The sequence below is a fragment of the Equus quagga genome, chromosome 5 (assembly GCF_021613505.1).
Source record: "Equus quagga isolate Etosha38 chromosome 5, UCLA_HA_Equagga_1.0, whole genome shotgun sequence".
NCBI classification, from domain to species: domain Eukaryota; kingdom Metazoa; phylum Chordata; class Mammalia; order Perissodactyla; family Equidae; genus Equus; species Equus quagga.
This window is the reverse complement of record NC_060271.1, coordinates 122,259,235-122,285,017: the sequence shown is the minus strand read 5'-3', so window position 1 is coordinate 122,285,017 and position 25,783 is coordinate 122,259,235. Positions and strand designations below refer to the sequence as shown.

General features: G+C 37.8%; 1 long non-coding RNA gene across 1 annotated transcript; it reads left to right on the top strand.

Annotated features, from left to right (window-relative positions):
* Window positions 1-2,023: 2,023 nt before the first annotated feature.
* Window positions 2,024-25,301, top strand: LOC124239093 (uncharacterized). The gene is made up of 4 exons (XR_006888531.1): window positions 2,024-2,240; window positions 12,366-12,435; window positions 23,598-23,755; window positions 24,906-25,301. It is a non-coding gene; the product is annotated as an uncharacterized LOC124239093 (long non-coding RNA).
* Window positions 25,302-25,783: the final 482 nt, after the last annotated feature.

The following is a 25,783-nucleotide window of genomic DNA, read 5'->3' as shown; positions in this document are numbered from 1 at the left end:
CACACAGTCTCCTCAGCGTTTTTCAGATTTTTTGAAAGTGACTCATACTAAGAAATTCTTTTCCCATCACAATATAGTCCATACAAATATATATTATAGAGACAAAAGTTACTTGAAGCAAACTTTACATTTACTACATGTGGCACACTCTGATATTTTCTATTCTGTTCCATTTCATTAAAAAAAAATGCCAGTCACCACCCATTAAGTTGATTTCATGATCCACCAGTGGGTGCCAACTTGTTGTTTGCAAAACACTGGCTTGGATTTTGTTAAACCTGATAAGGAATTCTACCCTGCTTTGCATTCTTCTCTAAAAACCATAAAAATATTTTCTATTCATACATAATTTACATAATATCCAAAAGGAATCTTACAATAGTTCTGAATAAAGTTTCACTGGGTTTCACAGTTAATAAGTAATGAAATTCAGAGCCATAACCAGTCTTAAGATTCCAAATCGAGGGCTATTTGCACTTTACCATTCTGCATTCATCATCTGATTTGTGCATGTCTAGACTCTCCAACTTTGTTATAAATGTCAAAAGGACCAGGAATGCACCTAACTCCATGCTGGGTGCCCAGGAAGTGCCCAATGAATATCTGATGAGCAGAAGGATATAATAATAGAAAAGGAAGAGTATAATAAGGTTGGTCTGGTTTCGACAGTGTGTTCTGGGGTGTCTTTGTGCCAAAACCGTATGTAATGCTTTGTAATCATACTTTTTATGAGGGATGATTATATTTCATGTATGATATCATATCTGTGATATGCTACGAGCCATTGGTTGAGGGGTTGGCACTGGAAAAGTTTCCCAAGCTTGCAAGGGCTTCTTCAGTGAACAGATAGGAGGTACTGAGAGAGGGACACTATTTAGTTCTTACCAAAGAGAGAGCTCAAAGAGTTACAGAAAGGCCAATAAAAGCACCAGACAGGATGGTTTTCGTTTCTGCTAGTTTTCCCAAATAGTTGGTTTTCGTAAGGCTATAATTTGTAGATCTGGCTTCTATCAGATCTTGAATCCATGATCAATGGTAAGCTATCAAGAATATGTCCCCAAATCTGCTATCTTGGGCCTCTCCAGCTAAATCCAATGTTCTTGGGGAAACACTAACATGCATCTGTCCTAAGGTATATACATGTGTGTATGGGGAGGTAGGGTAAGGACAGTTAAGACCAAACAGGCATTGAATAATTGTTTGTTGAATGAATGAATGAGTATGTGGTTGAAAAAAATCAAAATGTGAATATATGCTATACTTATGTATTTCATATACATATATATGTGTGTGTGTGTATTTTTATATGCAGTCATATGAGGCTCTTTTCCTGGATGACCTAGGATGGGGAAAGGTGACAATAACACAGTCCTGTGGCTACTTGGAAAGGAAAGGACAGATGGAGAGAAGAGTTGAGGGGAGAGAAGGGAAGTTAAGAATGGGAAAGAAGAATGAGAGGGAAATGTGGCTGGAATAGCAGGAAGAAGGCCCAGCAACACTGAATGTTGATCATAATCCTTGTTAGTTCTAGAATTATCTTTATCTTACCTGTTACCCTGTATACTTTGTTGGACTCAAAGTACATGTTTCATGTGATAGAAAGGCCCTTGTTTACTTATTCTTCCTGACTCAGTTTTAAAAGGCTGTTTACCCTTCTCAGTCTGTTTCTTGTAGTTGATATACTTCTGAGCTGAGGTAAGGGATGGGAGGAAGCAGTGTCATGGTGGCTTCCTAAACCCAGCTCACTTGTGTGGAAGAACTGAGAGAGGAAGTCTTCCCTAATAATTAATCAAACGGAACCCTCTCAATAGGAGGAAAACAGGTGATGTTGCAATGGCAGGGCTCACCTTTCAACCTCATGTTTGATAAGGTTTTGGGAAAAGAACAGCATTCTGTCCAAAAGTCAGGTCAAAAGCCTCTTCACATATTGATTTCCCAATCCCAGACCTGTAATATCAAATAAAACAAAGGCCCTTGCCCGAAATAAAGTTATTAGCAAATATCTCTTTGCTCTCCCAGAAACTGTGCTGTCTCACAACATCTTTCTGAATTATCACTTTATTTTTGAGACAAGAGTTTAATCTTTCAAACGAAGTGTATGCTGATGGAAGAGGCCAGTGGTTCTGTAGGCGGAAGAGAAGAGCAGCGCTACCCTTGTGCATGGGAGAAACATTAAGATGAAGGAAACAGCTAATGGAGCCAGACTGCCTGGATCTGAAATTGGTTCTGCCACCAGCTATGTAAGTTACACAACCTTTCTATGCCTCAAATGTGGAAGTGGGATAAACATTTTATCTCATACGAATAAATAAGTTAATACAGGCGATGCCCTTAAAACTGTGCCTGAAAATACCAGGCATTCAATAGTCCTAGGTATTAATAGAACACGAGAAAAGAAATTTCCATTTGCTAAATCCAAACTTTATTTTGATAGTTTTTCTTCTTCATTTTAATAAGGACTAATGGTTTCCAGAATGCTGGAATGACAGACCTGAAAGGAATGTTTATTTTACAGATATGTAAAAAGCCCAGAGAGTTGAGCTCTCCAAGGCCACACAGCTACGTAGTGGTAGATTCAAGACTAGAGACCAGGTTTCTTGATTCTAGACCATTCTCCACTGTACCACACTCCTTCCCTGGAGGAGGATGTGCAGGACCAAGGAAGTCCCGTCAGAGCAATAGTAACAACCAGACTGCAGTAGTTCCGCCAAAGGCTCCCTTGTCATTAGAAAGACAATCTTAAGCTGATTCACTCTTCATTCATTCAATCACTCACTCAATCTAACTGAGCCCTGAGTTAGGCTATCCATGGAAGGTACAGAAAAGTAAAACGCAGTCCTTGTTCTTAAAGGATTTCAATTGGAATTGGAGCAATGAGATAGGCAGAGATAAAATGATACAATAATACAATCATTTTTATAATGTGAAAAGTATTAGAGAGGTTAGCTGTCTTTTGCTATTTAACCAGTCAGAAGTCCAGTAAAAGAGTTTATGATAAGGTTAGTCATTTATGAATGACTAAAATAAATTAAAGCTAGCCCTCATGGCCTAGTGGTTAGGATTTGGTGTTCTCACTGCCATGGCCCAGGTTTGTTTCCTGGTTAGAGAACCACACCATCCATCTGTCAGTTGTCATACTGTGGTGGCTGTGTGTTGCTGTGACGCTGAAAGCTGTGCTACTGGTATTTCGAGTACCAGCAGGATCTCCCATGGTGGACAGGTTTCAGTGGAGCTTCCAGACTAAGAGAGACTAGGAAGAAGGCCCTGGCCACTCACTTCTGAAAAATCAGCCATTAAAACCCTGTGATTGGAGTGGAGCATTTTCTGATATAGCTCTGGGAGACAAGAGGATCACGCAAAGAAGACCAGGCAGGGTTCCACTCTGCTGTACACAGTGTGGCTACGAGTCAGAATTGACTCAACGGCACTAACAACAAAAAATAAATGAAGCCAAGCAGGTCTGCAATGAGTTGAGCTGTGTTTAATGTTTGCTGTAGCTGTAGGTGCCAGAGGCTTCAAATGTCTGTAGTGTCTTTGTTTTTGTCTCCTCTGTTGTCTTTGGGTTTACCTGAGAACTCCTCCTTAGGCAGAGTTTGCATTTTACAGCTCCTTCAGCTGTAACCCACTGTTATATCAGAGCCTTGTTGGTGTGGCGATGCGGTGTCAAGGAGGGGAGGCATTCTATAATGTTATGGTTAAATCTCAGTGTTTTATTGTGCCTGCATCCCTGGGATAGGACCTCCACAAGTCTATCTTAGACCCCTCCCCACTTAGGCAGGACAGGAAAGGTAGACGGAGCTGGAGGCAGGGCAGTGTACTTCTCCCAAGTGGAATAAGGCTCTGGGAAAATCTTTCTCCTGGAGAGTAGGGCTTTGTGGTGGAGGATGCTCTGGACTTATTTCAAAATAAGAACTCTTCCCCACCAGCGTTCAGAGCCACAAGGATATCTTTCTTGGCTCTTCACTGTGAGAATCTGGTGGGGCTCCTGGAGATAAAGCCTACGAAAGCATGAGAGACTCCAAAAATCACAGACTCCAGGAGTCTCTCACGCACATGCTCATCCACACTCAGCTCTGGAAATTTGTCAAAATTCCCACATAAGTTTTCCTACCCAAGCATGGCTCCAGTGACTTCTACTGCAGCTACGCAGATCTCAGTGACTCTCTGGATTCTCTATCTGTTCAGATTTGGGGATGGCTCTTTGCCCTGTAACCTCAGCTCCCTCATGAATCCCAGACAAGTCATCGATTTTCAGTTTGTTCAGCTTTTTCTTGTAAGATTGGGAGTGATGACTTCCAAGCTTTTTACATGCAGGGCTGAAACCTAAAGTTGCAACTTTATTTCCTGCATTTGGATATGCAGTTATACCAGCACCATTTGTTGAAAAGACTATTCTTTTGCCATTGAATCTTTTGGCAACTGTTGTCAAAAATCATTTGACTGTAAATGTGGGAGTTCATTTCTGGACTTTCAATTCTATTCTCAGTTGATCTATATGTCTACTCTTATGCCAGCACTACACTGTCTTGATTACAGTAGCTTTGTATTAAGTTTTGAAAATGGGGAAGTATGAGTCCTCCAAATTCATTATTCTTTTTCAAGGTGGTTTTGGTTATTCTGGTTCCTTTGCATGTCCATGTGAATTTTAGGATCAGCTTGTCATTTTCTGAAAAGAAGCCAGCAGGGATTTTGAAATGCGTTGTATTAAATCTTTAGATCAATTTGGGGGATTTTTCTCTCTTAGCAATATTAAGTCTTTCAATTCTTAAATATGGGATGTCTTTCCATTTATTCAGGTCTTCTTTCTTTCAATGATGTTTTATAATTTTAAGCATACAACCATCACACTTCTTTTGTTAAATTTATTCCCAAATATTTTCTTTCTTGAATGCTATTGTAAATGGAATTGTTCTCTAAATTTCATTTTTGGATTGTTCATCACTACTGTATAGAAATAAAATAATTGATTGTTCATGTTGACCTCGTATCCTGCAACCTTGCTGAACTTGTTTATAAGTGCTTATGATTTTCGGGTGCTTGTTTTAGGGTGGTCAGTTAAAACTTCTCTATGGTCCAGTGAAATTGGGATAAAAATGTACTCAAGATTTATCAATTAGAACCATCGTTATACTAAGAAAGTACACTCTTAGTAATATAGCGATGATACGATGAACAGCTAGAATGAGTCATGGGGTCCAGAGGGTTTGTTTTTATTATGGGCCTGACACAAGCATGTTTTATAGGCTGAAGAGAAGGAGCCAGTGGGAAGAAAGTGTTTGATATTAGAAAACAGAAGAAGATGACTGATGAAGAAACTGTCAGAAGATTCGGAAGGCAGTGAGTTAAGCACAGGCAGTGGCTTTGAGATACCTTAAGGTTTACTTTGTCTTCTTAGACTTTGGAAAAGGAGTCAAGTGTATAGCTATGAATGAGAATGTGGGCTAAAGTATACATTAAAACTGCTGACTAAAAGCAAGGAGCTGATGAGAGTAGCTTGATGATTTCAATTTCTCCATGACCTAGGAGTCCAGGTGATTCACTGAGGGGAGGGGTTTTGAGAAGAGGGGCGAGGATTTGGAATAATTGTTGAGACAGCTGGAGAGCAATCCGACTAAGGGCAAGTAAAAGGGTTAATAGGTATTGCTAAGGGACAAATGGAAGCTGAAGTACAAAACATGGGTTGTCAAGTCTATTTGTAGGATGTTCTCTGGCAGCATTTAGTCACCTGTGCACAAGAATAAAGAGATACATAAGTAGTAATGTTAAATCATGGACTGGAGATTTACTATACAGGTGCTGTGGCACTGAAAGTATATTAACAAAAAAGCGTCAAAGATGCTGCTAAAGAATAATTGAGACAATCAATCATGTTATGACAGACTGGGTTGGCAAGGGAGCCTTGGAGGGTCCTCATAGGTTGGGAAAAAATGATGGAGTGAACGAACTGGAGGTCTCTCCGCAGTTGAAAAATAGGTAGAGCAGGAGCGAAGGCACAAGAGAGGTAGAAGGGTAAGATGTTAAGACGCATAGTGGGATAATGGAGTTCAAAATTTCTGATGTGGTATAGTTCCAAGTGATAAGAATCTAGGTGTGACTTGGCTAAAGTAGACTAGAAGTGAAAGCCACTGGAATTATGGAGGGCCAAGTCTGTGCTTCTGGATGGCTCATCTACGTGAACCTTGATATCACTCAGAATTATGATAGTAACTGGGGTAGAAAGAAAGATCCAGGTCCTATCATTGACAGTTAATGTTAATTAGCAGTTAATTAACGACAGTTAATTGTCAGTGAATGAGAAGGAGAACCTGGGAAGTCAGTAGATGACAGTAATAAAGTGAGGCAGAGGTTGGTATACCTGAATGACCCAACTTCATGGAATCAACAGCTTTTACCCAGCACACCTGAGGGTTAAAACACTCCCATTAATAACAGTGTCTCACTCTGCAATGGTTCTTAAGGTGGGAGAGCATCATAAGAGAATCCTTGGGATAAAGCAGGGAGTTGGCCTACATCCTTATTAGAAAAACTCAGCCTGATAATTCTGATGCGCTATTTCATGGATGGGTATAGAAATCTAGGGAGAATTCCTGAGGGACATATGGCTTTTATCCTATCCATATTCTTTCTTGCTACTGAGGACTATATACAGACATGAATGTAGCTCTCTGACAGATTTTTCCAAGGAAAACACACATATTTTTCATAATTATGTTTAATTTGATGTGAAAGAATATAAATGCACATATTCATTTTTTTATAACTGAGATGTTATTTACAGTGAAATGAACAGATCTTAAACGTAGTTTGGTGAATTTTGACAAATGCATAAGCCCTCACTTCTGTCAAGCTATAGAGTATTCCCATTACTCCAGAAAGTCCCCTTGTGACCCTTCCCACTCAATGTCTGCCCTTCTTGAGGCAACCACAATCCTCATTTCTATCATCATAGATTAGTTTTGCCAGTTTTAGAACTTCATCTTAATGGAAACACAGTAGGTAATCTTTTATGTCTAGCTTCTTATGCTTAGCATAATAAGGTTTAAAGTCAGCATTTGGGGATTAAGGTAAGACATTCTGATAGAAAATTGTGATTATTATTAGGTGACTGAGTTCAGACCAGAATGCAGGCATATGTGTAAAAGATCCCTGCTGTGTTTCCACCTCCTGGACAGTTTGCCAAGAAAGCCTAGGATGAATTTTAGGTCACTTGGCTTTGTGACTCCCTCACCCCCAACCCCTTCCCGAACTCTTTATTGTTTCTTAAATGGATGTGTGAGGAAACAGCTCCTTTGCACACCTCTGAGAGGGATAGTAAACTGGCCATGTGCTTGGTAGGATGATCCTGTTCCTGCCTCAGAGCTTAAAAAGAAAACCCTGGAATATATTTTCCGACCTGAAAATGAAATCCTAGCTTAAACATGAAATCCTGGAATAGATTTCTTAACATGGGTTTCAATAGTAACCAAAGTCTGAGCATGTATCTTTTCCTTCCTTAAAATTTTGCTTCTATGTGTGGCAGTGCTATGGACTGAATATTTGTGTCCTCTGCAAATTCATATGTTGAAGCCTTAACCACCAATGGGATGGTGTTTGGAGGTGGAGTCTTTTGGAAGTAATTAGGGTTAGATGAGGTCATGAAGGTGAGGCCCCCATGATGAGATTAGTGCCCCATCTACACTACTGTGTTATGGCCACCCGAGCTAAGATGGGAGGTAATATGTATTAAGTACAGGAGGTAATATGTATTAAGTATGTACTAAGTACGTGTGAGGTAGTGTGTCACATTTAATCTTTGCAACAAAACCAAGAGGTAGGTATTAATATCTCGATTTTGCCAGGGAGGAAAATAAAGCTCAGCTTCACACAGCTAGATGGTGATGGTGATGGTAGATATCAAATTGCCCTCCACTCCAAAAAAGCTGCACCATTTATTCTCTCACTAACAATCCCCATACACTTAACGACCTCCATAACTAACCTTCAACCCTTTTTAAAATCCGTGATCTGTCTCACTGTAAGGTACCGTTGCTTCCTTTTTCGAGCTAATGGTTGAAATTGGAGACAGCTTCTGAAATTGGTAAAATATTGGCTTCGATGCTTCCATCTCAGCATATACACATCTATGTGAAGATTCTTGGGGAAACAGAAGGGTGCTTGGTACCAGTACAGACAGGTAATAGTGCCTTAGGAATCAAGAGCAATGTTTAGGAGAGAGCTGGAGGGAGGGACATCCTAGTTCTACCCTGTTTATCGCTCACATTATTCTAAGGGGGCCCTGAGCCCAGAGGTGAGATTAGGAGAGCTGAAATTGCTTTGGAATTGAGTGATGTGTTCTTAGTACACTGTAAATTTTGACTGAAGTCTGCCTCTTGGGTGAGGAACTTAGGCTACTCAGAGCCCCACAAAATAGGGACCTCAAAACAAACAAAAATACAACTGAAGGAATGATGGAACTAGGACCTCCTGGCTCATCCTTCCCCTACTGTTTTCTCAATAAGGAAAGTAAGTAGCATCAGCCCGAGGCGGTGGGATAATGTCCTCATGCTGAAGGCTCTCTTGAATGGTAGCCTCCACGAACACAGGTCAAATATCAAGGTTACAGCTGGGAAGTAGCCGAGCTAGTATTTGAACCTGGTCTCTTTTTTTCCCTTTCAGCTTTATTGAGTTATAATTGACAAAGTTGTAAGATATTTAAAGTGTACATCATAATGATTTGATATACATATACGTTGTGAAAGGATTCCTCCCAGCTAGTTAATTAACACATTCAGCACTTCACATATTTTTATATGTAATATATAATATGTTATATATATAAGATATGTGTGTTTGGTGAGAACATTTAAATTCTACTCTCAGCAAATTGCAATTATACAATACAGTGTTATCAACTATAGTCACCATGTTATACATTAGATCCTTATTTATTTTATAGCTGCAAGTTTGTACCCTTTTATCAACCTCTTCCTATTTCCCCCACCCCCCCCAGCCTCTGGCAAACACTTTTCTACTTACTGTTTCTATGAGCTTGACTTTTTTTTTAGATTCCACATATAAGTGATACGATGCAATATTTGTCTTTCTCTGCCTAACTTACTTCACTTAGCATTATGCCCTCAAGTTCTATCCATGTTGCCACAAACAGCAGGATTTTCTCCTTTCTCATGGTTGAATAATATTCCATTGTATACATATATCCCATATCTTTTTATCCATTCATCTGCTGATGGACACTTAGGTTGTTTCCATGTCTTGGGACTGTGAATAACACTGCAATGAACACAAGAGTACAGATATCTCTTCAATATCCTGTTTTCATTTCCTTCAGATATATACTCAGAGCAGGATTGCTGGATCATATGGTAGTTCTATTTTTAATTTTTTGAGGAACCTCCATACTGTTTTCCATAGAGGCTGCAGCAATTTACATTCTCACCAACCGTACACAAGGATTCCCTTTTCCCCATATCCTCGCCAACGCTTATTTTTCGTCTTTTTGAGTATAGCCATTCTAACAGGTGTGAGGTGATTTTATTGTGATTTTGATTTGTATTTCCCTGATGATTAGTGATGCTGAGCACTTTTTCATGTATCTATTGGCAATTTGTATGTCTTCTTTGCAAAAATATCTATTCAGTTTCTCCTCCCATTTTTTAATCCGATTTTTTTTTTTGCTATTGTGTGAGTTCTTATATATTTTGGATATTAACCCCCTATCAGATATGTGGTTTGTAACTATTTTCTCCCATTCCGTAAGTTGCCTTTTCATTTTGTTGAATGTTTCTTTTGTTGTATAGAAGCTTTTTAGTTTGACGCAGTCCTATTTGTTTATTTTTGCTTTTGTTGCCTTTGCTTTTGTTGTCTAATTCAAAAGATCGTTGCCAAGATCAATGTCAAGGAGCTTACACCCTATGTTTTCTTCTAGGAGTTTTACAGTTTCAGGCCTTAAGTTTGTCTTCAATCCATTTTAAGCTGATTTTTGTGTATGGTGTAAGATAGGGGTCCAGTTTCATTCTTTTGCATGAAGCTGTTCATTTTTCCCATCACCACTTATTGAAGAGACTATTCTTTTCTCATTATATATTCTTGGCTCCTTTGTCATAAATTGACTATATATGCATGAGTTTATTTCTGGGTTCTCTATTCTGTTTTGTTGATCCAAGTGCCTGTTTTTATGCCAATACCATACTGTTTTGATTGCTATAGCTTTGTTATGTATTTTGAAATCAGGAAGTATGATGCTAAGCCTGGTCTATTTGATTATAAAAACTGTGTCGTTCCTATTACGTAAGTTTTCTCCATTCTGGAGAATTGTTCAATAATGATAACAGTGACATTTTTCCTCTTATCATTCAATATAGAACGCTTTCAACTCTAAAGTATTTTTTTTGAGAAATAATGATAATAATAATCTTAATCTAAAAATCTAAAAATATTTCCTCAAAAATATAGAATGTTAAGAGAGGGAGATTAGTTGCTTTAAATTTTCACTATTCAGGATAAATGTGATTTGCTGACAAGTAAGTCTAAAGTTTGGTAACGTAATTCTAGACTTTTTGGGTTACGTGTGTGTGTGGTGGGCAGAGGGCAACAGTCCTCTGATGGCACATGTTCCTGAAAGACAGCCAGGAGATTTCTATTATGCATTGTTTAGTCAAAATCTTTTTGTTTGAATGTGTGAGCAATCAAGTTAGGCTATTTAACTTAAAAAGAACTTTCTGGAAGAGTGTAGGGTATTGCATGGGTTCCAGGACAAATTTAAACAATTAGTCTTTAGGTACTTTGGGATCTCAGTGGTAGTAAGAGTTTGCAGGCTTTCTCTTTAGCATTCTCCCATCAATGCAACTCAACCAAAAATTCCCAGTCCCCGTGTTTCTCAGATTGTGTAGAAAGAAAGATCAGTCTACCTTGGATCAAGCATTCACAGCTGAACCCTAATTATGAAAAGGAAGAGGCATATGATCTGTACTATATCTCTATAACTCGACCTTCGACTTCTAGATGCTCATTTCAGTCACAGATGCCAGAGCTGTTAGAGACCATCTAGTTCAACTCCATTTTTCAGATGATGAAACATGAGGGAAGTTAAGCTACACAGTCAGTAGCAGAGGCAAGGCTACTGTAGTATAAATCAAGAGACTCCAAGCTGTATTTCCAATTCTGTCCCTTTTCCCCACATTTCCTTGGCTATCACCTTTGTCTTAGCTTTTATTACCTCAGATCTGACAGATTATGAGAGACTCCTAACTGGCCTTAAGGATCTCCTCAGCCTGATTGATCCTCAATCACCAAAATGGATTTCCCCAAAGCAATTATGGTTGTGCTATTCTTTTAATTCAACTCAAGATCTCTAGTGGTTACACATTGTCCATAGGCCAGATTCCTCATTATGAATGCTAGTTTGGGCACCCGGCAAGAGTCCATAAGAAAGTGGAGGGATTCTTGGGGCCTCATTTCTCTGAAAATAAGATTAAGGGATTAATTAAACACCAGATAATCTCTGAGGTCCCGTTTATGCTAACGTTTTCAAGACCCTATGCCATTTGGCTTCAAATTATCTTTCAAGAATCATCTTCTCTAACTTCTTGATATAAACTTATCTTTATTCTCTCACATGTTTATATATTTTTGATGTTAGAAATATATTTTTATAGCACTTCAGAAAACATAAACCTCAATATTTAAAAGCTAAGGAGCAATGAAGCTTTTTTCCTCTCTTCAAATGAATTTATTAATTCAGCTCTTCATGTTTCATAAATTGTCATTGATTTGGTAATTTGATGAAAACATTTATATACAAATATTGCACTAAAGTATAAAATCTACGGACACAAAGAAGTTTATTCAGCCATATATGTAATCTTAGAATAAAATAGTCTGAATACAAACAAATAAATAAGACAGAAGAATACAATTTTAAAAAGCACTTATACTAAAGGAGTTTGATTATATATGCCCCCAGAGATAAAATTTCATTAGAACCACCTTCTCTCTATCCTATTTTGTATCTCATATAGTACTTTGCTTTTATGGTGGGACTTTATCACTAAACTTAACATTTTTACGTCTTAATTACTTTATTGTTTTTTTTCAAAAAGATTTGACATACTGGAATAAAACCAGTCATTGCCAAGCTTTACAAAAATGTATATCAAATACTAAACTCTCGTAGGTTCTTCTGAATGGTGCTATCCTAGATAGCTGCCTTCTGTATAGTTATTCTTTTTAATGCCAACATTATTATTCACTTTGTCATTAAAAGGAAATCTTTATATAATGAGGACCTCCTCCTCAGATGATAATGAACATAGCTCAGTATTTTCCTTATGATTAAAGTTATCCCCAACCTTTTCCCTTTCTTTCAGAATCATTTACTGAGCAGACATTGAACAAACTGCTGGGGATGCTACTATACTGACTCTGTGTAGGACCTAAGTAAGTACAAGGGGACATGCTCAAGGCACATCTGGAATGGCAGGACACAAGTGGTTGAGCACTGCAGGCCTGGAGATGAAAAGGTGTTGCAAATGCATTGTAACTGATGTGTCTTCATATTTTTTCATTATAGTTCAATACATATCCTTTAAACTAAAGCTAATATCTCCCACTTATGTCCTGCTTTATTCATTACCAGACGTTCATTCTCTTTTAATTTTCAAAAACAAACCAAAAACAAACCTGCAAGATAAATGGGCCTGTAGTACCCTTCTCATCTGTAGGTGAGGAACTCTAGGCCCTATAAAACTGAGTGAATGCCTGGACCCCACAACATGTGTCTGGTTGAAGTGAGGATGTATTTGTCTCCTAACTCCTAATTCAGTCTCCTTTCATTATCTTAACCTATTTTCCCACAAAATAAGAGAAGACAGTATTTCTGAGTAAGAATGGAAAATTGGTGAAAAGGAATACATCAGCTCACTTCAAAAAACATCTAGATCCTACAAGGTTGGCAAATCTCCACATGGGTGGGGCAGCTGGAGCACAGAGTCCCGACTCTCATCCTTGGAATCCACTTTCCCCTAAGGGATTTCTTAGTGCCTTGTTATACTGGCCCAGGCAGGCATCCATGTCACTTTCTTAACTCCCCACAGCACAGCTGAGAAATACTTTTTTCATTTTTTTTTAACAGTGATTGATGTATTCAGATTTTCTACTCTATCTTAGATCAACTGTAGTCATTTATATTGTGGGAAATGCATCCATTTCATCCAGTTTTCAAGTGGTTGTTACAGTATTCTCTTATAACTTTCCTTTATCTTTCACATATGTTTACTTATGACCTTTCACTCATTCCTAATGTCTTTTTCTGGCCTCTCTTTTTGCCTTGATTAATTTTGCCAATGGTTTTATTTTATTCAATTAACAACAGAAAGAACAATAGGGAGGGATTATTTGGGATAGATAAACTCCATCCATTAAATAAATGTTTATTATGCACTCTATGCCAGGCACTGATTTGGGGTTTAAATACTGCTGACTGGTGAGGTGACCATATGACCTGATTTATGCCTATTTTCAGGTGTAATAATTAACAGCACTCCTTTTTACTCTCAAAAGTGTCCTAGATTGCAAAATAATTTGCATGATCAACCCACTGATGGGTCAAATAAAATTAAAGTTGAAATATACAAGTGGTGGCCTTAACAAGATAAGTTTTGGTGGACTATAGAAGATGGAAGTCTGACTGGAAGGGTTTAAAAAAAAATAGAGAACAACCGGAGACAGAATGTTCAATTATTGTGAAGAGTTTTGCCACAAGAGAGAGAAGAAATGAGACAGAAGGCAGAGGAAATGGAGTTGCTTGCTATTTCATCTATTTCTGCTTTAATCATTCCTGTTTCTTCCTTCCACTTTCTACGGGCTTATTTGGGTTATTGCCTAGCTTCTTAGGTTAATGTGCAACACATTCGGAGTGATGTATATCTCTCCATGAACAAAATATATAGGTTCTGATATGGAATATGGAGTGCTTTCATTTTCATTCATTTCTAAATAATTTGAAACTTCAATTTTGACATTCTCTGCAAGCAATGAATTATTTAGAAGTGACTTAAAACTGTCTAGATGCCTGGATTCAACTTTTTCAAAAAATTTAATTTTAATATACTGTGATCCATTAAGTGGTCTATATATACATGTTTTTTTAATTTTTTGTAAAATCTTTCACCTTCTATAGGGGCAATTTTTGTAAATGTTGTCTGAGTAAATGAACAAATTGTGTGATGTCTGTTGGGTGAGTTCTATGTATGTCTACTAGCATAAGCTAGCTAATTATATTATTTAAGTACTCTATAGTTTTACTCACAGTACATCATAGTGGGAGACTAATGATGTGGATTCATTAATTTCCCTTTGCGATTTTTATCAATTTTTCATGTATTTCAAAATGTTATTAGGAGCATTTAAGTTGATGATTATTATTTCTGCTTGGTGAATTATTTAACAATGTGAAATGTCCTTTTTTGATACTTTTAATGTTTTTGACTTTCAATGCTATTTTGCCTGATATTGATGGTGCTGTTGCCAACTTTCCATTGGTACTTGCTAGGAATGCTTTTGAACTTTGAGTTATCACAGTTTTGGCTTTCTCTAGTGAGCTGCACATAGCTGGATTCTTAAAAATCCAACCTATTTTGTCCTTTATGGAACAAACTTATCTAATTCATATTTATTGTTATTTTTGATAAATTTAGACTTATTCCTATCATCGTATTTTGTGTTTTCAGTTTACCATCCTTTCTCTCATGCTCTTGTTTCCCCTTCTCAGCCTTTTGATGGATTAATGGAATTTTCTTTGTTCCTCTTTTCATTTATTGGTTTGAAAGCTGTACACATTCTGTTTTTATTCCTCTGGTGGTTACACTTAAATTTTTATCGTAAGTGGTTAAATTTATATTTTTCTAACAGTATCCGAAGTTATTCACTATCCATTGATTTCTTTGATGAATCTTATAATGCTTTCATTTTCCTAAGACCTTCATCAGCACCCTGCTTCCATATTCCACATCCCATGTTGACATAATCTGAAATTTTGGCACCAGATTATTTCTAAAAAATAACTTTATAATCATATCTCATAGAAAAAACAGTTTCATTATTTTTTTGCTAACTATTGCAGCTCCTTGTTAAGTCCTGAATTCATTCTCTTTGTATATTCTCTAGCAGTTTTTTCAGATTTTGGAGAGGATCTTTGGCTTATTAAAACTCTGAATTCTTGGATTTTTGAAAAAAATCTTATTTCATCCTCACAATTCAATGATATTAAGGTTGAATGTAGGAATTTAGATTTGAACTTCTTTACCTTCAGCAAACTAAAGAAATTGCTCCAATGTCTATTTTCATCCAGCATCAGTGATGAAACATCTAATGCCAAATCTGATTAGAATTACTTTGAATAGTCTTTCTCACCCTCTCTGGAAGCTTTAGCAGTTTCTCTATCCTTATAGCTTTTAGCATATTGACTATACACTTAATATTCTGAATTTGCATTACCTTTGTATGGATGTGGGGCCTTTTGTCTTTGTTGTATGTTTATTTTTTAAATCCCACTCTATAGTTGGTGGACCATTTCAATCTGAGGATTTATATGTTTCCTCAACTATAAAAAATTTCACGCTATTATTTCTTCAGATTTTATGTGCCTTCTATTCTCACTATTCTCTATTAGATAGATGCCATGATTTATAGAACTCTTACCTCTATAGAATTTCTTACCTTTGTGCATTCCTAGGCTGTCTTTCAAATATCTAATTTCCTTTTCAGCTGTGCCCATTTCACTTCACATCTGCTGAATTTTTCATTTCAATAATTACATTTTTTATTTCCAAGGTTTGTCCTTGGTTTGTTTTATAATAGACCATTCCTGATTCATTATTGTAACGTCATCCTATGTCTGAAGACACTAACTAAACTTGTTTTAAAGTCCTTTTCTTATCACTCTGTTAAGTTTCTCATAGTTGGAATTCTTCTGTTGGGTTGTTGTCTATTTTTCATGGTGGCTGCATGCCAGATGGTAATTTTTGACTATAGGCTCATCTTTGTGGGTTGGCTTCTCTATTGAACCGATTATACTCCTATTATATTCCCACAGCCAGCCTTTGGGGTGGTGTAGAAATAGCTATTGAGGTTTGTGCTCTCCACTGTTTTCAGTGAGAGTGAGGAAAAGGTGGGACATAGGCTGGGTGATATCTCAAAAGCCAGTGTCCTGGCCTTAGTCATTCCATTTGGGCATTGCTAGGCCCTGACTCTCCTTCAGCACAGCTCCTGCCCACAGACAGACCTGAATGGGTGGAGAGGAGGAGAGTGGGATACACATGGCATGACCAGTGTGGATATCCCTACTCACTTCCCTGCCATTTGCACCGAATCCCTACTTTCTGCTCCTGGCTCCTACCACCTGTAGGCATGAGGAACTCAGTGATGCTCCCATCTTGTGTGGTAGTACTTCCCAAAAGGCTCCAGCACAAATTCCAGGTTGCGATTACCCTCTTCAAACTTATGCTGTGTACTTTTTGACTCTTAGAAATTTCTCATAATTTTGACTAGCCAAAAATTTCTCTTTGAATTCACAGAAAAAAGTACGTATTCCAATACTTAAAAAAGAAATCTAAGGCTTAGAGTGGAAGGACAGAGGGAATTGGGGAAGGAGGGAACATTGCTTTGTACAATTAATTTACCATTTTGAAGGCATTTTTATTGTGGGTTTCCCTTTTTATTATTTATATTAGAGATATTAACTAATTGTTACCTATGTTGTAGATATTTTTTACGTCTTTTAATTTTATTTACAGTTCCTTCTGAGATACAAAATTTTACATTTTTATGAGGACCAATCTGTTCATTTTTTACTTTAAGATTTCTGGATATTGTATCATGCTCAGGAGGCCTTCCTAATCCATAATTAAAACCTATTTTCCTATAGTGCCTTCTAATATTTCATGGTTCGGTCTTTTGTGATTAGTTAGTTCATGTTTAGATATGGATCCATCAGGATTTTAATTTTATGTGTGGTGTGAGATTTGGTGTGTGTCCATTCTCCATTTTCCAAATGTAAGTTTGCATTGCCGTTGTCCTTCCCTGCTCCACTAACTTGTTTTGGATGGGTGGGTGTACAGGAGCAGTTAACATTTTTTAATGTCTAGGTCATGAAACCATAAAAAAACTCATCAGAATTTAATGGATTGGACTGTACAGCTCTCAGAGTTCTTAATCTTTGAGATGAATGTGTTAACTGCATGGGATTTTGGGTCTTCTCTTTTGGGGAGGAGATGAATGTGAAGAAGGGAATACATGGATATCCCAGAGAAGCTAACTGTGGCAGAGAGCACTAATTGTCCACTGAACCAATTCTCCAATTTTCCCCTTGGACACGTAACAGGAGTCCATCTCTCTGCCTCCTCACTGTTAGGTATAGCCATGTGAACATGTTCTCCCCAGAGCAATGAGAACAATGTCCACGTCAGGCCCATAAAAAGCTCTCATTTGTGCTCCTTCATCCTCCTTTTTGAAGGCTGGATGTAGATGATGAGGTTCTAGGAGATGGGACCATGAGATGCAAGGATTTTGAATACTTGAAAGACGGACTGTAGGAAAGCTGCCTGCCGACCAGAAACACTCGCCTTGGACTAATACTTGAGTGAGAAATAAGCTTCTTTGATATTTGCCCCAACTGAGATAGGAGATTTAGGTTTCTGGTAGATATGCCGTATCAAGTTAGGGAAATTTTCTTCCATTCCTAACTTACTGAGAGTCTTTCTTGTTGTTTTCACTAGGAATGGGTGTTAAATTTTATGAGGAATTTTTGACATGGATCAAGGGTATCATAGAGATCTCTTTAAATCTCTCAATGTAATAAATTATAATTATTACATTAATAGATTCCTTAAAATAGAACTACATTTAAATAAGACCATGATATGGTATTCTTTTAATGCAATGCTGGACTTGACTTTGTTTATAATTTGTGTAAATTTCTCCAAATGCTTTATTGCTTTACAGTTTTTTAAAATTCTATATTTGTCCACTTTTGTCACTGAGTTTATGTTAGGTACAAATTGAGAAGCTTTTCAGCTTTTTCTTTGGTCTCGAGTAACTTATATACCACGAGTCATCAGGACCTGGTGCCTTTTGGAGGGACACATTTGTTACTATAGTTCTAATTTTCTCTATGGTTATTGATCTACTCAGTTCTCCACATTTTCTTGAATCCATTTTGGTAATTTCTATTTCTTACAAATTCATCCTTTTTATTCAGATTTTATTTTTTTCCATATCATCAGTTATATTCCTTTTAAAATTCCTGATGTACACTATTCTTGATTACAGTTTCTAAAGGTTTATGTATTTTCAAAGAATGTGTTTTAACAATTTCAACATTTTCTAATTTATTTATTTTTGCTTTTATTTTTATTAATTCTTTTCTTCTACTTTCCTTGTTTTAATTTTGTTGTTCTTTTTCTAATATCTTGTGTGCTATTCATTTGTCTTCTTTTTTGTTGGTTTAATTAAAAAGGCATTTGGGGCTATGAAGTTTTCTATATTCCACAAGCACTGATCCACAATATTCTTGTATTATTTTCCAAATTATCTGTTAATTCACAAAATTCTTCATTACATGACTTCTATAATAAGAACTGAAGTGTGTCTTATGCCAGTTACTTACAAGCAGAGCATCCTTCCATTTCTCCACGGATTTTGGAGTGTTCTGGGCCATGCTTTACTTTTCGTGACTCCTATCAGGTGGATGAGTAAGGAGCCACGGCATGCCCACATTCCTCTGTAATGTGTTTGATATTCTTAAGGGATGATTTTACCCATGCATGTCTTTTTTAGAATTTTAATCTTACTGTGAACAAAAGGAACGTGAATCCTTATAGGTAATCTAGTTCTTTTTCAGTGCTAATTGGAAAAATGTCCAAACTGAACTATGTCTATATTAAAACATTTTTTTTTTAAAGATTTTTTTTTATTTTTTTCCTTTTTCTCCCCAAAGCCCTCTGGTACATAGTTGTATATTCTGCGTTGTCGGTCCTTCTAGTTGTGGCATGTGGGACGCTGCCTCAGCGCGGTTTGATGAGCAGTGCCATGTCCGCACCCAGGATTCGAACCAACGAAACACTGGGCTGCCTGCAGCGGAGCGTGCGAACTTAACCGCTCGGCCACGGGGCCAGCCCTATATTAAAACTTTTGAATTATAAAATTATCAAAAATGTGAGATCCTGAAGCAATGAAAATTGGTACACTTCCGTCTTTAAGTATTTTAATGACTATATGTAAAAATGAAATATCTTATTAATATGACATGGTGATTTATGTTCCTTCATTATCTTTATCTTTGGAATTAGTTGCTTGATAGAAACTTAAGATGACCATAAAATAACCTTTGTATGATTTGCTATAGGGATTTAAAGATGCATTTGCTTTTGTCTTCTCTAATCATCTCATTATTAAAACCAAAGTTACATCTTTTTATGCCTAATGAATTCATTCTTAGGAGGTGATCAAATATTATCTCTGGACCACGTTATCACGGTTTAGAACATGGACTCTGGTGCCAACATTTATTAGCTCTGTGACATTTGGCAAGTATCTTAACTGTCTGTTCTTTAGTTTCCTCAAATGTAAAGTGGGGATAACCACAGTACCCACCTCATAGGATTTTCCCAAGGGTTAAGAGTTCAAAATGTAAAGTTCTTAGAAGAGTCCTGGGGACAATGCTGCTGCTGTGAATGTTAGCTATTTTTATTATAATCTAGACGCAATCACAGCTACCGCCATTGAAAATTTTTTTGCTGATTTGCTTCTCATTATTAGAGTGCCCTTTATGTATAAGGGATATGATATAATATATCACATATATATTATATAAAATGTTATAATGTTATCCCAAACCCAGTGATGAGGGTATTAGTACTCTCCATATGAGAAGCTAAGACAAGTGAAATAATTGTTCAAATTCATAAGGTAGTAAGTGACAGAACTGGGATTTGAATCCGCATCTGTTACTAGAGTCCATGCTCTTTCCATTATATCACTCAGCATGATGCCACAACTCTCTATAAAATCCACTACTGTAACCTCATTCTGCCATCACCAAACCAGAGCTTCATCTTTTTTGGTACACCGGCAAGATTGTACTTATAGCAGCAATGTGGTACCTCTGTACTGGGGTTAAACTGTAGGTATCTGATGACGTGAATGATTTACTGCTGCTTATCTCAGCTTACCTGAGATAATTTGTCAATCAATACCCGGCCTTTTGGTTTTCTCTATGTCATCCCTCCCAGTTACCAGTTTCACATGAGTGTTTACAAATGCCTATTTCTAGCTCTCTGGGCAGTCTCTTGGCAGGAAGGTGATACACAAAATAAAATGCCTACAAATCAATATAATCAATATTGCACAAGATTCCTGGAGTTTAAGGAGGAATGGGAGGCAAATGGCCACTTTCCGAGGTGGGGAGAAGAGGGGTAGTTGCTGGGAACATTCTTCTGAGACCTGAAAATAATGGAGGTTTTGATTGTGCTCATTCAAAGACCTATGCCCCGTCTAGGTCTGGATGTCCATGAAGCCAGCATTCTCTGGTCACTCCAATCCAGCAGGCTCACTACTGCCTCCTCCCACCTCTTACAGTAGCCTTGAGTGATAAAGTACCTGCTTTTAGTCTGGATTGTTTTATGTATTGTCCAATCTATCCAACAAAATGGTAAATTCCATGTCTTGTCTTTTATCCTCTGCCAAGTAGGGACCATGTAGTGACCATTATCTTCATTTTTTCATTATGGTAAGATATACATAACATAAAATTTACCATTTTAAACCATTTTTAAATGTACAGTTCAGCAGTATGAAGCTCATTTACATTATTGTGAAACTTTCACCATCTCCAGAACTTTTTCATGATCCCAAACTGAAACTCTGTACCCATTAAGCAATAACTTCCCATTCCTTCCTCCCCTCAATCCCTGGCAATCACCATTCTACTTTCTGTTTCTATGAATTTGACTACTCTTATATAAGGAGAATCAATCACACACCTTTTGTCCTTTTGTGTCTAGCTTAGTTCACTTAGAATAATGTGTTCAAGCTTCATCCTTGTTGTAGCATGTGTCAGAACTTCATTCCTTTTTAAGGTAGAATAATATTCTATTGTGTGTATATACCACATTTTGCTTGTCCATCCATCCATAGATGGACATTTGGGTTGTTTCCACCTTTTGGCTATTATGAATAATGCTGCGGGGCCGGCCCCGTGGCTGAGTGGTTAAGTTCGCGCGCTCCACTGCAGGTAGCCCAGTGTTTTGTCGGTTCGAATCCTGGGCGCAGACGTGGCACTGCTCATCCAGCCATGCTGAGGTGGTGTCCCACATGCCACAACTAGAAGGACCCACAACTAAGAATATAGAACTATGTACTGGGGGGGTTTGGGGGGGGAAAAAAAAGGAAAAAGTAAAATCTTTAAAAAAAAATAATGCTGCTGCTATGAGTGTTGGTGTACAAAGGCGTGTTTGAATCCCTGCAATCAATTCTTTAGAGCACATACTCCAAGAGTGGAATTGCTGGGTCACATGGTAATTCTATGTTTAATTTTTTTGAGGAACCAATATACTATTTTCTACAGTGCTGCAATATTTTACATTCCCACCAGCAATGCACAAGGGTTCCACTTTCTCCATATCCTCCCAACACTTATTTACCATCATTCTTCTGACTTAATCCTCATTAAAAATGAATAATTACTACTCTAACTAGCTCTGCATTTCACAGTTGACAATTTTTTTTGCGTACATTACCCCTTTTAACCTTCATAATAATCTTTGGTTTAAGAATTACATTTATATTACAAAGGAAGAAATTGAAGCTTAAAGGTGTTACATCATTTGCCCAAGATCACAGAGCTAATATATGGAAAAGTCAAATACATATTACCCCTAGTTCTTTTTATTATTTGAAGAATTAAACAGTCTGTTCTTCAAGATTCTTTCCTGCACCCTCTGTTCACTCTGAATCATAACAAAAGGCAAACTCATACATCGAGAACAGATTCCAGAAAAGGATACCTGCTGTTCTCTCATATCTCCCAAAGTATCAAAGAAAATAAATGGCTTAATAAGCAGCAGGAAGGATTTAGGTTCGATATTAACTGGGTGGCTGGTTTTGGTGAGACATTAGAAAAGATTACCAAAGGATATTTTGAGATAATTCAACTCTTGAAAAATACTATGGATTGGATTCCAACCCAGAACATGCCTGAGGGCACAGGAAGTAATTCAATGAATCTTTTGTTAATTTTTGAAAGCAGGGGATAAACTGGATGATGTCACTAGCTTCTTTGAGTTCTCTGAATCTATCACAAAGATTCTCCTGAATGGATCTGTACTACTCAAGAAAGTTGCTCTTTGGTATTTGGGGATGGATCTTGTTTTCTTGACCCCTTCATCCTTGATCTCTGGAGAATGCAGATCCCCCACTTGATTCCATTTTATACCCTCAGAGTTCACCAAGCATCAGGGGAGAGGTCAGAGATGACCTAACTCACCTGGGGTCCTGAGCCACTCCTTGGGCAGTTAACTTTTTATAGCATTGTTGATTTGGTTTCACTCTGCTCCCCAGGGAGATTTGAAGGAGTTGCAATTATGGCCTGAGATTAAAGGGGACAGCTTCAATTTCCAAACTTTATGGGTTGTCAGTGCTGTAGCATAAAGAAAGGACAAGGTAGCTGGTTTAAGACAGTAAGCCTAGAAGAAAATACCTAGTGGGGAAACAAAATTATCTGGGTATTTATCTAGATGCTGCTACCGATCGGCTATCTGCCTTGGAGCAGCAGTCTGTAGGGTATTTAGAAGTTCATGTGATTTCACTCACGCTGGGCAGTCCCTCCCCTCTCCTGCAGAACTGTAAATTGTATACTTTTTAGTGACCCTGTAAGCAAGACTAATTCTGCTTCCTTCATGTGTTTAATATCCATGTGTTCTAGTTTCTTCTCCATTCAAAAGGAAGAATCATAACTTCCCACCTCCCTGTTGCCAGAAAGCTCAATAATAAACCTTTTTGAAAAGTAACATGCATTCCAAGCAATTTAGAGAACTTTTTGGGAGAATGTTGAAATAAGAAAAAACTATATTAGAAATTATTTAACAAAATGCTGGCTGAAAAATTAAGGTAATGTGCTATGCGAACAAAAGTGGTAATAAATGAGTAATGCACATCTGAAACTAAAAATGATAAAAAGAAGCAAATTACTACCAAAAAAAAGCAAAAGTACTGCCTTTCACCTACAGCCTCTTTCTTTCCTTTCTCATTCTTTGAAGTTCTCCAACAAGGGGGGCATACCCCTATGCTGTAAATGACAAGCAAAGAACTGGGTTTAGAGGCGCCATCGGGAAGCATCACTTTAGTGAACAGCCCAGCTTTTCCAACAGGCCAGCAGTGTTGACCTGGAGTAGTGATCCCACTGCTCCGGCCTGATGCACGACATTTAGAATGCAGAGATGGGGAGCGTACTCAGTGATGATCCCGTCCAGCCAACCCTGTCATTGTGCAGATGATGAAACTGAAGCCAGGAGGGGTGCCAATTATCATTCTTTTACATTTCACAGTTGGAAATTGAAGAATCCAACGGAAAGCAAGATGAAAAGGCAAGGGTGTACCTATTGATCCCAGATCCAGGGAGCCATCATTTGTCAGTAGACCTGCCTTCAGATGTCCCATAGGGTCTTCAGAGTTTACAGAACAACTTAAGATCACTCCAAACCAGGTATTGTCTCAATAAATACATGGAGTTAAGGCCAAAAGAACCTGGCTTAGCACTTAGCTGATTTCCATTCTCACCAGAACTCCCTTCTAAGCCTGGATAACATCACATAATGTTAGAAACTACCCTACAAAGATCTGCTTCTTTACCTCTGCAGGGCAGCTGAAGGCTTAAATTGGCAGCCCTAATGAGTGCAAGAGCAACACAAATCCACAAACCTCAATGACTCTGTTTTCACCCATTCTAGATTGCTTTCTCTCAAATTTAATTGCCCGAATTTTAGTGCCTGTGATAAGAACTCAGGTGTATTATCACACACCTCTGGAATCCCTCCACTGATTAAGGGCTGTGCCCTAGAAGTGACGACAGCAGGATTTGGCTAATAACAAGTGCAGAGTTTTCTCAGCACTGCCAGGATCTTCACAGAGAACGTCTGCTGTGCATACTCCACGGAGCTGGCTTGATTTCACCATTTTTAACACCCTATTGTGATATACTGTTCATCTCGAACAAAGTCCCTGTCCAAGTATGCTTTGATGTTTCATGTAATAAGCTGCAAAATTCAGGATTTAAATATCAAATGTGGAAATCCATATTTTTCTTTTTTATTCTATCATTTTGTCTTTAATCACAAAAAAGCACGGTGAACAGAATGGGGTGGGCTTGTAAGAATTTTTTTTTTAATACTTTTATATAACTTGAAAAATTTCCACAATGAAAATTTATTATATTTATGAACCAGAAAAATGTTTTAAAGAATCCCACCAGGTGTAGTAGGAATTCTTGGGCCTCTGAAGGGCTTTGTGACATTAGATCTTAGTAACTCCCTCACCTCGAAGATGAAGTGAGACACTATGACTTCCAGGTTGTTGGCTACGTTGAGGTTTTATGACTCTATGAAAGATCGAAACTCATCATCATTAAAAATGGATTTGTAGGGCCTGGGGGATGTTTTTCATATTCGTTTTATTGTTAAAACGCCCAGATTTGGAGCTGGAACGCTCTGAGACATCTCTACTTGAGGAGTCAAAGGGAAGGCAGGTGGTCCTCCAGGAGAGGGGGAGGGGGCTGTTATTAACACTCCTGTGATTTCTGCTTCTTTGGTGTTTTCCTCAGTGTGACTAACTGAAGTGCTCTTTGTTCTTTGTTCCAGAGTCAGAGACATCCCTGCCACGTAGCACATAGATTTATAACTCGGTGCAAAGGTTTCTACAAATACGATTTCTTCACTCCAAAGTCCATCTATGCATGCTCCCCAAAATAAAGAACAGTGTATTTCTGTCTGCTGGCCTCTAACTCCAGGACCCCAGGAGCAGGGGCAGGAGGAGTTCCAAAAAGGTCTTCTTATAGCTCTGGCAATAATGACTAGCTCAAACAGGCTGGCACTGCTGTCGAGACATCCAAGGACTTTTTTATTTATCACTCTCTTTTTTTTTCCAACTGAGATGGAGTCCACACTGACACAAGCAGTCCAGAAAAAAGAAACTGTGTCTCTTGTAACTTTTACTTAGGTGGTGTAAATGGGAAGATCATAACCCAAAGATTTGGTGAAAATACACTTCCTATCCACACAATCCGTTATAATGTTGCAATTGAAAAGTTCTACTCAGAGAAAGAGAATGAGTTCAAACAAACAAACAAATAAAAAAACAGACAAGATCTGGGATTAGGTCTGATGATCTGGAACATAATAAACTTCTGATTCCATATCTGGGATCCGGGTTCATAGTCTGGGACATAAATCTGAATCTTCAGTGGCTGTATTACCCTGCCCCCCACCGTCTCCTCCCATGAAGATAGGCAACAGTGAAGGTGCTTGAATTCTTTCAGGCCCCGTGAGTGTCACTGAGCAATTTTTTTCTTTAGCATCTCACATAAACACTGCTGAAATAACAGATAAACTTCACCTGGGTGCCTGACTAGGGGAGTGTAGTTCAAATATCTGAAGTCCACGTGACAATGCCATCTGAGGAAAACTTGACTTAAAGCCAATGTAATGATACTAAACCCACTCTTCTGAGCAATTTTGTA